The 15,061-nt window shown below is 44.3% G+C and overlaps 1 long non-coding RNA gene across 1 annotated transcript in view; it reads left to right on the plus strand.

The window, feature by feature from the left end:
• Positions 1-15,061, plus strand: part of LOC142880077 (uncharacterized) — a 114,817-nt gene that overhangs the window by 1,722 nt on the left and 98,034 nt on the right. The window contains exon 2 of the long non-coding RNA XR_012925381.1: positions 9,448-9,599. This is a non-coding gene — a long non-coding RNA (uncharacterized LOC142880077). The remainder of the gene's footprint in view (positions 1-9,447; positions 9,600-15,061) is intronic.

The raw sequence follows: 15,061 nt of genomic DNA on the forward strand, positions 1-15,061 counted from the left end.
CGGGCGGGAGATAGTTTTGTTCGAGGGGGCATTGGGCGGGGGAGGAAAGTATGTAAGTCTTATTAGCGGCGGGGTTGGCGTTTCACACGGCCGAGGAGGAGCGACTGGGGGAGCAACAGCTTTTTTTTTTTGTGTTTTACCATTGCTTTTGAACTTTCAGACCCCCTCGGAAGAACACGGATTCCTTGCATACCATGAAGTGGCACAAATTTTAAGAAACGTCACATAACATGGATTTCAATCATTTGTATTTTAAGTATGACAATCAATTCGGCACACCTACCATCGTCCCGGTTCATCCTGCATCTTTTTCACGCCATCATCATCAGATCTTTTTGTTTATGCCATTTATTAAGCCCATTTTTCAGTCTTTATTTTTTTTTTTAATCCTGGACCCCAATGGAGCATCTCTCTATGCTCAATCATTCAAACAGAACCAAAACGCTGTGGATTTTCAGAAAATATCAGAAGTTTCTCAGATCGTCTTCCCGCAAGAAATGAAATTTTCTCGGACTTTCCACACGTACAAATGTGCATCGAAACAGAGTCTCTCAACGCAGCGGCGAGGGCGAAAGCCGGACTCGTCGGCAGCAAAGGCGTTGAGGTCCCTTTGTGGCGTCACAAAAGGCCTCGAAATCAATAAAGTGTTTTGTACAGTACGCAGCTTTCCCACAATTTCTCTCTTCTTGCCATCAGTCCTGATTCACTGAGCAGCAGCCACCGAAGCTGTTTAAATGATGCAAAACCGTTTCCCCCCCGAAGGCTCGATGCCACTTGTTCCTCAGTCTACCTGTGGGACTTTTTTCTTTTTTTCCACAACCCTGATTGGAATCGTAACGCAGGAAGCCAGGCTCGGCACCCCCTCCCCCTTGCCAACCCACCCACCGTGATTCTTTCTCTTGCCGCCCTGGCGGACGATCACCAGCAGGTTTTGGAGGCGAGGTGAACGAATGCGTTCCTGCAGATGACTGCAAGGCAGGGAAAGATTGAATTTTCTCTCCCCTCCATCTGCGCGTGTGGTTGGTCGGGGTGGGGGTGGGGGGGGGAAATAGGCAGTGATAGATGAGGTACATGGAGGAAGACAGCTACCCCTGCTCTCCAGCCCGGCCGAATCAGGAAGCTGTCTGCCTGCTAAATGCCTCCTCCCTGCCCTCCCCGTCCTCTCTCGCACTCTCATTATAATTTTCGGTCGTTTCTCCCTGCCTCCCCCCCCCCCCCCGCACTCTTCCCCTGCTTACAAATCAATCGTTCTGTTAGTGCTTACCAGACAACGGATCTTTAGTCGTGACGAGATTGTGCTTTACATCACTGCGCCCCACCTCAAGGCAAACTTATCACAGCCGCAGCTGATTTTTTTTTTTTTTTTTTCCCCTCTCCACTTTATTTTTAGTGTAAATTGTACGATTCAACCTAGTGTTTTTCCGATGTTCCGAGGTCGGAGGGAATGTTGCAAAGTGAAGTGTGAGTCATGTGAAATACCTCACTGGCAACAGACATCGTCATCGTTTAATAAGACTCCAAAGACACACTGAGGGTATAGAGAGTGAGTGGTACTGAGATATCGTACAGACAATTTATAGAAAATAGGGCCGTCAGCGTTACGCATTAATCGTGATTAGTCTGCCGGATTTTTGGGAAGAAATCTTTCACCTTATGGGCTTAAAACTGGCTTGAAATTCAAGGTAACAGAATTTTACACATGCAATTCAAACCGCAATTAATTGCAGTTGACAAAAAAGATTCTGCGATTAATCGCTATTTTAAAAAAAAAAAAAAAAACTAACAATCGTTTCACAGTCCTAAGACAAATTAAAAAAAGATTAACAGTACATTTACAAATCTGTGTAAGTTCACAAAAGTATTTTGATACAGATGCAACACCATCTTTCCTTACATCTTCAAACTTGGTGAGGAAAAATAGGCATTAAAGTATAAAACATTTTTAATATATAGAGTTTCTCGTTCCAACCACCACATACCACCGACCGTACAAAGTATTTGAGTGCCTGAAGTAAGTTCAGGCTGAGAAGTACCAGCAAGAAAAGTGTTGGAAAAATAGTTTTAAGTATCGCATCCTGAACTCTCAATGCACAATATCTTTTGCTCCAGTCACCCACATTAACCCCACACCCTCCCTTCTCCCTGCAGGTGCGCTGTTCCGTCCAGGTCAACACTAGACGTTTCAGCACGATAGCGCCCCTCGCCAGACGACCTGGGTTTGAATTAAGATTTTTTTTTTTTGTCAGGTTAAAAGAAAAAAATAACACATTGAATCTGTTTGTGTCTCGTGCAACCAGAAACACATATACAAAAAAAATCAGAAAATATTTTTTGAGATTGTGTTAAATTTGAAACTTGACCGGGTAAACATTCAGGGGCAGTCATCAGTGGTACATTTTAATCAGGCATTTTAATCAGGCAATGACTTGACTGAAAGCATCGGAACGAAAGTAGGCGATTTTAAAGCGCAGAAATTGTTTCCCTTTTAAACTTGAAACTGAGGCTTTTTATTATAATGTCACTGAGGCAGTGCAAATAGATTTTCCTCTCATTGAAAAATCACTAAGTGAGGCTCTGCGGTCTGCTGGGTGGGCGGCCGGTGAATCCAGGGTTCACTGAAGCACGGCGAGAGGCAGCTGTGACAAGTGGTGGCCATATTTGACCTCTGACCTTTTAAAAAAATGGTTCCTTGTTGAAACCCACTTGTCAAGTGTGTTTTTTTTCTTCACTTTTCTTTTTTTATGCCCTTTCATCCGTGCCTCTGCCTCTTTTTCGTTCTTCCCCAACACCCCACCCACCCTTTGGGCGGTTCTTTATTCATTGCTTGGATAAATGTACACGACCCTTTAAAATAACAGGAGCTGCCCCAGAGGGCACAGTTGAGCAATGTGACATTCCAGGTAACCTTAGGTGACTTTTTAAAAAAATAGAATAAAGAGAATGAAGGCGCGAGGAAGAGCAGGAGGACGGGTGGATCGGCCAAGAGCAGCAGCGGAGTGAACAAAATCAAATTAATGTTTGCTGAAAAGGTTCAAGACAAAAAAAATGGGATGATTAAACTTGGATGATATAAACTACATAAATGTGCTGTGGCTCTGAGGGATGGAAGCTCCCGGGTTTTATCATTTTAAAGATGATTGTTTGTCGGCTCGATTGGAGTAAAGAAAAAAAAGAAATGCTAAGGCTTTTACCAGCAGACACCCACTTTTTTATTCTCTCAAAACCTCAATGTGTTCAAACTACGAAAGAGGATTAGGGCCACGTGAAAAGAAGAAAAATATTACAGGAAGGAGATTTTTCTATGAGTTTTAAGTTGAAATTTTGTGAATAAAGTCACATTTTTGTGGAAAAAAGTCGACGTAAAAAAAAAGAAGACGAGATTCCGAGAATAAAATCAACGTAAAAAAAGATGCAAATAAAGTGGAAATTGGTGAGTTTCCTGGATGGATGGTCGAATAACCCAGTTAACCACAGTTAAAAGTAAACTGCACAAAACAGGTGTTATCCTACAAGGTTTACCGGCAGTAATCAGCAAACTGGCGAAAACGAAAGTAGTCCTCTAGGGCCTTTCGACTTTATTCTCGGCAGTTTGACTGACTTCACGTTGACAGTAATTGCCAAATTTTGATGGTTTGACGTCAATATCGAAACGGCAACTGAAAAATCTATCTTAATTTTTTTCTCTTCTTTGTGGCCCTAATCCTCTTCCATATTCGATATCGTCACATCTCACGGAAACATCTCCAGACGGCTTCACAAGCGGCCTCGACGTCGGCCTCCGTCACTCGGTGGAGGCGAGGGCAAAAATCTCCCACTCCCCGTGCAATCGGCGGAAGACAAACAATCCCAGCGAAATGTCGAGCGGAGCTCCTAATTATCTGATCATGCAGTCATGACGACGAGACAGAAATGAAGCCCTGATTGTCGCACTGGTTGTCACTGCCACCCTCCCTCTTTTCCCTGCAGGGTCTATTTCGTTAGAGATGAAAGAGACAAAACTTGAGGGCGCTGTGTTTTCATCTCCCTCTTTTCAGTCTTGCTTCGGTTTGCCACGGTTTTCGGGGCACAACAAAAACGATTGTGGAGTGACGGTAATGTTTTGGGACAAGTCTGACTTTTATGTCGCGTGAAATGCCGAATTAAATGCTTCGCCACAGACTGTTTATTTTGTCAAGTAGTAGTAATCGCTTGTGTATTAATCCAATTCTGAGTGAAGGAAACATTTTGCAAAACTATTACAGCCAATGAGTTGAGGGCCAATGAGACCTTAACTACTTCAAATCAATATCAATAAATAATGAATTGTTAATGATTTTTAATGAGTGTTGCGAATTGCATGGTCCTTCATCAAGAGATTTCATGAATTAGAATAATTATTTGGGGGGGGGGGATCAGCAAAAAATATTATTTGCAGTTCCAATTTTTGTGCATCACAGGGAATATAAAGCACCCAGGCGACGTGGCAAACGGAAAGCCATTTCCTTTTATTTGTTCTTACGGTGCTCAGTAGCCCGATGCAAAGTCGGCATTCTTGAAGATGATGGTGACGAGTCTTTAAACAAATCGGGAGAGGAAGAGCTCCGATTGCTCAGCTTCCTCTGCCCAGAGGAGTTCTCTTGCGAAGGATATGTTGGCGCTGTCGCTCTGGCGTCGCACAATGTCAGTATCCGTGCTTACTCCCCATCAGAACAGTCGGCTGGGTGTTTATTTATCTTTGCAACAAAGCTTTTTTTGTTTTTGTTTGTTTGCTGTATTCCATATTATCATCGATTATTCTGCTCAAACAACCCACTTCCTGGTGATTCGTATCTGCAGGAACAAACTGCAGTGTTGCTCATCGACTTTTTTTTTTTTAAAGAAAAGTTTCACATGAAGATGACTTTCCTATTGAAATGATGCACTAAAAACACACATGTACTCAGCAAGCCAATAGTGCTTGTTTGCGATGGTCTGCTAGCCATCACCCGAACCGGTTAAATATCATAATTTAATTTGATTAGTTTGAAATGATTGCTATTCGAGTGGGTGCTGTGATCATACGAGTGAATGCGCCCAGTCTGTTACATAATCTCCCTCCTGTGACAGTCATTGCTTCACCTTGCTGTCGGGCTAATTAACCACTCCCATCTTGTCCCTCCGTCACAACGGAGTCGTAACATCCACGTCGCGCCGACAGGAGGCTGCGTTCAGAGCCTCTCACCTGCTCTTTGCAGCCTGACGCAGGGAGAACCCAAGTTTTTTTTTTTCCCCCACCCGCACGCGTTAATGGAGCCCTCCCCCCCGCCCTCCCACACCTCCTCAGCCTTGGCGCGCCGGCTGCCTGCATTAAAGATAATTAAATTTTACACCAAGGATTTTTTTTTTTTTATCAGCACTTGCCACTGACCGACACTGCCATTATGGTGCTGGTGATAATCAATCTCTAATCAATTAGGCGGTAATTGCTGAGTCAATGGGGGAGGCTGGTTAAATATTGATAAGTGTCTAAAAGGCCCATCATGGTCTATTGACAGCCGCGGGGAGGCGGGCAGCGGCTGGCCGGCCAGGGAGGGGGAAGTGATGGAGATGGCTCAGGGTCAGAGTCTGCGTGCGGCGAAGCCGGACACGCCGCCGATCGATGCAAACCTGCTTCTCCTCCACTCTGCGCGCGAGTCCAACTTCGCGATGGGAGAAGCCGCCCTTGCGACACGTTGCCACAGGCACAATTTTCATTTGTGGGCTCGGTGCGGCAGAAACGATTAGAAACGTGCGCAGCCGTTAACCTGCATCTTGTAAGTCTGCAACGCAGCGACACCACCGCCCGTAGGCGTCAGACACATTTCTCTGATCCGGAAGGAGTCTGTCACCTGAAGTTCAGCACCTGAACTCCCGCTTGTGTGTCACATTTAATTGGGTTATTATACGCAGCTGGATTGTAGAATAAATTGGAGTCGTTATCAGAATTTAATGCGTGTCTCTACACCTGGAAAAAATTACGAAAGGCGGGTTAGGGCCAGAGGACGAGAACAAAATATTACAGGAAGGATGTTTTTATTTAAGTTTTCATTCCGATTGTTAAGTTGAAATTTCATGGAAAAAGTCGACGTGAAAAAGATGAAATTCGGTGAATAAAGTTGATGTAAAAAAAAAAAAGAGACGAAATTTCATGAATAGTCAAAATTTCGCGAATAAAGTAAAAGTTTTATGAATAAAGCCAGCACAAATAAAGTTGAAATTGGTGAATAGACGGAAGTACTCCACTAGACCTGCGCGCAGAGCCTTTCAAATTTATTCCTGACATTTAGACTTACTTTATGTGGACGTTCGTTGTAAAATTTCGAAATTCTATCTAATTGTTTTTCTCTTTTTGTGGCCCAAATCTTCTTCCATAAAAAGCAGAGCTAGTCCTTTGATTCCAAAGAACCGTTTTTAATTTTTTTTTTTAATTTTGCATTTGTTTTGTTGTGAAAGTAATTTTTAAGTGGCTGAAAGCTGGCTAGCACAGTATCAGACTGCAGTGATTGACGCACCCGTTCTGGTCACGTCTCACTAAGTAACTGGCAAAACTATATTGAAGCCTGTGAATGGACTATAGGCGCACAGAATTTTTCTGTTCTGTTGAGCTCCAAAAATATGTTGTCTTTGAGCTGTATGGGCCCATCAGTCACATGCTGCTGTGTGTTTTTCTTTTTTTTTTTTTCATGCCTTTAGCGTTTGTCATTCTGTCTCCCTGCACAGAAGCGGCTTCGGGATGGATTAAATCCCCCCATTGTGTTGGGTTGTTTGAGCTATGATTAAATAATTAGGTTTGCCACCTCATATTAAGCTAACTATGGGTTTGACAGGTATTCTAAATAATCCAGCCTTTTGTGTCAATTTGAGGATTTCGAGCATTTTTGAAATTTTTTTACCCATATGTCTCCTTAGTAGTGACCTGGTTAGCAGCTTGTACAGTCTTTTTGGTAAACAGTTTTGCAGCTCGAAGCCCGTGGCTTTTCTGCCAAGCGCGCACAGCCGTTCGACCACTTCCGCCTTTGCGGTGTCGATTTATCACGGCGCCGATGGAGACAGATTGGGCCGAAAACGGCGCGCTGTCACTGAAAACCCGCGCGAGCAGCGCCGCTGTCTGGGCCACTGAGTCCCATTGAGCCAGACGATGAAGAGAGGAGATGAGCAAGGACTTCTGCCCTAATTATCATGCTGGCAAAACATGCTGCGTCGGTTAAACGGTGTTGCAACAGGCTCAACCTCTGTCTGCTTAAAGCAGCTACTTCCTGACACTCCCAATCAGCGTGATTGATTGGAACTTAAGCCACTCCTTGGCCCTGATTGGCAGCTTAATGGCAAGGGGAGAGAGCCGGGGCATTTTACGCTACTTAGCTATTCTGCAGCTCGCGTTTGCCCCTCATATGCATGCCTGCAGAGCGCTTACTTGTTGTTGCACAGCAAAGATGGCATCATAAAAAAATATTCATCCATAATAATCGGTCTGGGCCTTTTTTTTCTTTTTTCTTTTTTTTTTTGGTCTTTGACAGTCTCGGACCCACCATCTATCACGATTAGGTGACCGTCGGAGCCCAATTCTGCCTTGAAATGAATCAATCTCGCTGAATGCCTTTTGTCCAAGCGACTCGTGCAATAACCAACCCTGACAAATCTTCAAGACTCAAACCGACCCCCCTGATTGGACAGCCGAGCCATCCGTCTTCCCGAAGGCAATACCGTGGACTGCATCTATCTGCATTTGTTTCCCACAGACAGTTAATGCCATTAGCCTTTTGCGGCGGGTGATTATGCCATGATTTCCTCTCAATCTTCGCCAGCTTGGGAACGGGTTGTCTTTAATGCTGACCCCCCCCCCACCACCACCACCACCCCACACACACACACAACCGTTGGCTCGCGTCATTTCTTCCGAGATGTTTCAATGTTCTTAACCTCACTTAAGGTGCTTCAGTGTCATACCGCAGCCCAGCTAGCAGCCCAGAATCTTTCACAAGGGCCATAAAACGTCCAACACGTTGCGTACCGTCCTTTGCCCGAGCCCCTGCTTGTCAGCTTTACTTACCTGCCAGATTAATCACTTGCGTTACAGGTACTTGACAAAGCGGCGCGCTTCCGGAGGAATGCCTCGTCAAAACTCTGCGTCCGCTCGGTGATGAATAGGATCCTTATCGCGCCTTTTCCATCTAGGTGCCGGCTGCCCCGATGGAATAAATAGTTTGTAATCAGAGAATTAGATGGCTATTTAATCTTAAAAGGCTTGACGTGCGGCTTTTCTTTGATGTGAGCTAATTCAATGCGAGCGTAACCCCGGGGCCACTTAAGATGGAGATTGGGAACGCGATGAGACTCGCCTGTGAAATAGTGGCGCTCGAATTGGCACACTCGGGGAAAGACTAATCGCGTGAAGGAAATCTTTTCTTTTTTAAAGCGGGGCGGCCGAGTGTGCGCCACTGCGGAATCCGCGCCAACCCCCTCGCCGGAGCGTTTAAGACGACGGGGACCTGCACTTCGAATTGTTCACGCATGTCTTTGGGAAGCGCTCTGGACTTGTTTGTCGGCATCTACATCATGCCCCATCGCTGCGCCGTAGAGTCGGGCGGCAATTTGTTCTGGAGAAGTTGCTCGTGGCTAAAAGTCCGAGATTTAATTGCCCGGCAAGTCTCTCCGAAGGGGAAAGCTGGAACGGCGGAAGGATGACTTCAGAAATGCTTTGAAAAAAAAAAAAAAAAGCTACAGTGGAGCAAAGGGACGTATCAGTCATCGGTGTAGATTTAGATGAACAACCAAGTAGTTTTGCGTGGATGAAAAGGACATATTGTGAATTTAAATTTCACCCTTTTGTTGCTTCTTAGTGTCACTCACTCCTTCAGCCTTTTACTCGCAACACTTCATTGGTGACTCCATGGCGTCAATAATAATATAAAGATGACTTACTATAATCACCAAAGGATTTTTGGAGTTGCCCAAGTTACCTCAGGGCCTCTCAAGCTGTTGGTGGAGTGCAGAGCCGAGGGAGGAAAGTCGACGTGATGTAACTGGTAGCAGACTGACTTGCGCAGGAAGCAGCCATTTGGTCCAGTTTCAATTAATTTGCCATCTCTCTGTGGGGCTCCTGTTAGCGCCGTCACTGTTCCCACAAACTTACTTGGCCAAGGACGGCAGCTAAAGAGGAGTTTAATCAGTGTGATGGATAACATTTGTCTTTTCGTCTCCCGCAGCAAAATTCCCACGTTGGCCCCCGTCGAGGCGGCAGGGGCTTTTCTTTCCAAACCTTCTTTGGCTGTTTTCTGCTGGCGAATGACAAAGTTAAAGTGCAACCTCGAGGCAGCAGGAAGCACAGTCACTGCCATTGTGTGTGTTTTTTTTTTTTTTGGGGTGGAACAAAGGGACCAAAAATGCACCTCGGTGTTTGGAGCGGCAGACCAGCGCTCATTCTGGCCTTTCAAAAATCTGTGTTTGTAGACGCGAACGACTTTGATGCGAGGCCAGGGAGCACAACAGCCAAGGGTGCGATTTGGAACGCAACCAGCACAACTCCGAAAGTTAACGACGGGCAGAATTCGCGGGGCCTCGTTTGTGAGTCATCGCTCAGCAGAAGGTGGAGAAAGTAATGAGTGAGTAACTCCTTTGCTCGTCTGTGTTGGCTTTGACTTTTTACGCTTCACAGAAGCTATTTTTAACAAACCTCAAATGCTATTATGATTGCAATGTGGAATTCATTATAATGTACAAAATGGCCCGTATTATAATATACAAACTTGAATGCTCTCAAGCACAAAACATCCTAGAAAAATGTTTTTTGCAGTGTTGCTGATTTTACTTCATCATCATTTTGGTCAACATTGTGGCCAATCGCACTGATTTATCTATCTCGTCTCCAAAGTGCTAAAGTATTTGTCTCGCGCATACAGTACGTATTTATAGAAGTATCATAAATGAGATCGATATCCTTTATATTATATTATTAAGAAATCAGAAAAAGAAACTTGACAAATGGAAACAAAAAAAGTCAAAGCCTTTCATTGGTTTCAAGTGAGAGTGGAATCCAGACATATTTTCAGGCTTTTTTTAGCTCAAGAAATCCAGTTATGGAGAGGGATTAATGACGCATGTGATAGTTAATCACTGACTGGCAGAAAACGCCGCCTTTTGGGGGCATGGCTGTTATTTTTGAAACTGCAGATTACGCTCTCCATCCTCGGGCAATTTTGCGGTGTAGAAACGCGGTCGCATGCGATGGAGGTGATGCCCCCCCCACCCCCCCGAGATGTCACCGAGGGCTAAAGGTCGAAGTCCAGGTCATTGTCACATCCCGGAGGATACCGAAATCGTCCCCTAGATTTAACCCACGTCTCCCGGAGGGAGTGGCGATGTGCCGGGGAATCACTGGCAAGTCCAACCACTGATGCCGAGTGCCAAGCCAGGAAACTATTTGTACCATATTTATTATAGTCTTGATATGACCTGGCTGGGGATCAAGCCCCAACACCCTCTTTATCTCAGGGCAGACAATCTACCCCTTAAACGCCGTGACTAAGTGAATTCATGCGTCATCTTAAACCCATATTTAATATGACCCAAAAAAAAAAAAAAAAAAGCTGTCGGGATTTTAGCTGTTGAAATTTCCTGGTATGCAGCATTTTCATGAAAACAGGGTGGTAGTCGGTGGTGACGCACCATGGAATTATGGGTACTGACAGTAAGCTTTCTGGTGAGAAAGTTTCACAATACGGCTGCTTTCACGCTGCAATTCACAACTGATTATTGTTATCATATTTTAATTTTCTTTGCTGATGTATGATTTTTTTTTTTTTTTTTTTGCACTTGTATGTATGCGTTTGTCCACATTCTCATCTAAATTTGCCCACCATTCTAATCGACATGGAGTCTCATGCAGTAAAAATGGTTGCCACTCATGTCATCATGTCAACTTTACAATCATGACAAAGTGAACGCAAGTCGAAAAATTAGCTTTTTAGCTCAGCCCATCACGACTTGTCAGAGTGCAGTTCTGTTGCAGAACATCAGCTACGGATCTGAATTTGGACCACATATACACAATTGAATAATAAAAAAAAAAAAAAACCCTCCTGAATTCCGAAAGAACGCAATGATGAATTTTAAAAGCCATAAACGATACCGACGTTCATGTTGAGAGAATGTGAGAAACGCAGGAGACAAACCTGTCATGAATATTGAAACTGCCATTGTTTCAACTTCCACTGGAGGAAAGTGATTGACAGCCAGTTGACAATGGCTCAACAATCAGTCGGCCACATGAATGGGAGTCATTCCCGATGCCATATGCTGCCCATGTGTAGGACGCCGCGGCGCCTTTTCAACGCGCTTCCAATCTGCGATTTGTTTTCCTTTTTGAACTCGGATTTAAATGAGTGAAGGAGACTTTACCCGCCTCACGCTGCTATAACTGGTTAAATATTCAAAGAAGATGGAAATGTATGATTTTTATGCAAATCAGAAGTGGATTTCTAAACATTCCTTTTGATGTCTCGCCATAAAAATTCCACTGTTTATTTTCTTTTTTTTGTTACCTCACCTCTCACTTTATTCAATTTCTAAAATAGAAAGTAGTAAAACAGGAGGAGGCCCGCGTATACCGTTGAGCCAATGGCCCCAACCAGCCTGGGTGAATGACAATACGCGCGTAATTAACTCATCTATATTGGAAATTTCCTGGTTGGAGAAGGGGAATTCTTCTTTGTCTTCTCCAGAGACGTGAAAGTCTGTCCCATGAAATATTCAAACACTGTTGTTCCCTGGGATGATATTCATTATCTATATATAGCCTCCCTTTTATCATGATGATAACAATGATTCCTGATTCTGGTGATACTTTTTTTTTTTTTTTTTTTGCCAGACACGGATAATGATGAGATTTGCAAATGAATAAAATATTGGACTGCCTAATCAGTAATGACTGCGGTTATGGAAGGGAGGGGCCGCTATTAGCAAGATGCCACGAATAACCGCTCATTTATAGCTCCATGCTAAACATAGTTCAGATTGAGGCGTCGGGAGTCAAATTGTGATTAAAAGTGCACCGCTGCAGTTGCGCCCGCTGGTCTAACCGATCAAAGGGGGGACGTGGAGCATGCCGCCACGCCGCCACGCCGACATCGTGTAATACAGAGCCTAAGCACGTTGAGCGAGTTCAATTTTGAAAGAGCTTAGATATGCAGACCCCGGGGCAGAAGCAGAGCAGCGAGGATGGGAGGGTTAGCGGTTTGTCCAGTTGAAGTCGGGGCCAAGGGCGGGGGGGTTTCACGGCGAGATGGGCCGTTTGGATCCTCGGGGGGCGGGGGGGCACTGGGGCTGCGAAGACGGAGTTAGAGGAACAGTTTGAAGGAAACGTCAGACGAAACAGTGGTAGTTAAGGGTCAAAATAGGCATGGGATCACTGTCTAGACCCCCAGAGGTGTCGTGGGACCAACTAGATGAATCACCGATGACCCTTGAGACATGTTGACTTATCACTGCTCATTTGTACAACACAGTTGCGCCATATTAGCATTGGGCCAGGGGGAGGCTCTTTTTCAGTTGCTGGTCCTTTTCTATTTTCATGAATTAATATATTTCTTTGTGTCTTACTCTGATTTCTGAACAACTTTCTTTCCAGAAGCACTAATTGGAACATGACTTAGGGCAGCATAACTTACAGCAGTTGTATGCAGTCACGCCACGCATACATCAAGCGTCTTATAAGATTTGAGCAATCTAATTGCATTAATAAGGGGAATTAGGTTACTCGTGAACTTGGGTTCAGCCGGAAAGAAATGACAACGCAGGAAACGAGTGGAAGCGCATCAAGTAGACAATGTTTTTCAGCCAGTATCTTTAGTCTGATTTTATTACATTGCTTTGATTACCACTAAGCATATTATATTATGGGTTTGCTCACACAACACTTGTGGTCACAGCAGTTAGTTGGGGATATGTAGCTTTTCTGATAACATTTGTAAATGTACCCAAAATGCATTATAATCCTTCTGAACTTATTTTGAATGCACATATCCAGCAATTTTGGTTCTTATTGCGTAACATGCCGGTCTCCGAAATTAACAGCAAAAAACAAAACAAAGCACAAGTGTCTGATCCATGCATCAATCAATGACACTTTCCTGGACATTATATTGAAAATCGCGACGTTTATTACATTGAAGGTATTTATGGGTCTGAAGGATCCAAGTAAGATCGCTACACCCCACATCCTAATGCGGTAATCCCTTCCTCAGTGTATGACCTCAGTGTCATTAAGGCAACGCTAAACTGCATCTCGCACGGCGTCGGCTTCCTCCGAGCATGAACCACGTTGATGTGGGAACGTTTCTGTTGTCCATAAAAACACGCTCAACAGTGCAATGAGAGCGACTGTCGGGGGGGCCGACGAACAAAACAAAACGTCAGCTTTCTCTCGAGCCCTCATTCTCAATATAGTCTCGTAGGTATTTCCAGAAAAGTCAAAGCAAACAACTAACGCCAGATTCAAACACATCCGGTACACTTGATGCTCTGAGTGCTCACTTCCTACGTAAATCCCTGCACCCAATGCACCGAGTTCCATGGGAAGACGAGGGATTATCTCAACTATTTATCCTGCCTTTAGTGCTGTTTTTTTTTTTTTTTTTTTGTTCTTTTTCTTTTTTTTTCCGTTCGGGACTGAGAAGACCCGGATAGATATCTTCAAAGAGACCTGAATTCTTTGATGAGTCCACTTCGTCTTCCTCCTGGATCAACAGCCGTGGCCTTTTACTTGTTCCAGCCAAGTCAAAGTCTTTTCTTGAACTTTTAATCAGCGCCTGCAGGTAAAGCCGAGGGAAGAAATGGACTCGCCACGTATGACACGCGGTTTCACGCTGTGACTCTCTATGCTTTGATTCCCGAGCACCGCATTAACTGTCATTAAAATCTTTGCCTTTGCAATTAGTTTTTTTTTATCCTCCTGAGCTATCTGAATATTAGCGGCATTAAGGTGTACTTGCAGGAAATTTCTCATTAGCACGAGGTTAATCACTGAAGATTAGTTGGTTCGCGTGGTCAGAGTTTGAATTTGCAGGGGGGAAAATAATACAGGCAGTTGTGAAGTGGAGCAGTTTGTGGTATAAATACCACAGATGGAATATTTCTCAATGTGAGGCCGCATGGCTTGTTGAGATGAGGGGAATCACAGGGTGCTGCTGCCTTGTCGACGACAAGTACAATCTTTACATTGCATGATGGTTGATCTTAAAAATGAAAGACCTTCAATGGAGAAAAGTGAGCTCAGGGTTTCCAATTCCGATCCAATCCAACATATTGATATCTTTATAGAATGTATTTTCTAAAAACAAACTTGCTTTTGTAGCTGCAGTAAGGGTTGACAGCGGTTCTCGGTGCAACATCTGTACCAACTGTCAGCTGGCCACGCCTTCCCGTCGTCGAGCTTCAGCTGCTGTTTGACCGGGAGGAGTTCACACACGGGTTAACTCCGGCATCTGCTTATGTGGAATTAGCATCGCGCAGCGCGGCTCCTTCCACCTCCCAGAGGGAGGCCGCGTGTTTATTCTCAGAATCTGATTCCAGCCCAGAGGTTCATCATAACCCAGCCTCGCCGAATGCGAAATGCCGCAGATGGCCCGTAAAAAAAAAAAAAAAAAAAAAATTGGCCGCGCGCTAATCGAAGATGATTAGGCGCGAATCAATTTCGAGGCCGCGCAGGTTGAAAAAGTCAGGTGGAGTGACCCAGATTAGCGTTGCTGGCTTTGCCACAATGTCAGCCGGGGCTTAAACTTCACTAAACGTCCACCGCGCTCGAACGCGGCCTCAAATACTGAAAGAAATGTGTGAAAAAGAGAATTTATGTGAGTTTTTACAAATGTGAAAAAATACAAGTAAGAAAAGATTGAAGGTGGCATTTACTGATAAGTGTGATTTTAGTGTTACGATACAGTACTATACGATACAATATAATATAATTAGTTGAAAACAATGGAATGCAAAATTCTGACACAATACTATTATTATAAGGTCATGTTTGTATGATGGCCGGCTGCACGCGTCCGCACACAAACGTGGGCAC

This window comes from Nelusetta ayraudi, unplaced genomic scaffold (genome assembly GCF_046127955.1).
Source record: "Nelusetta ayraudi isolate G7.1 ecotype Tasmania unplaced genomic scaffold, CSIRO-AGI_Nayr_v1 ptg000155l, whole genome shotgun sequence".
NCBI lineage: Eukaryota > Metazoa > Chordata > Actinopteri > Tetraodontiformes > Monacanthidae > Nelusetta > Nelusetta ayraudi.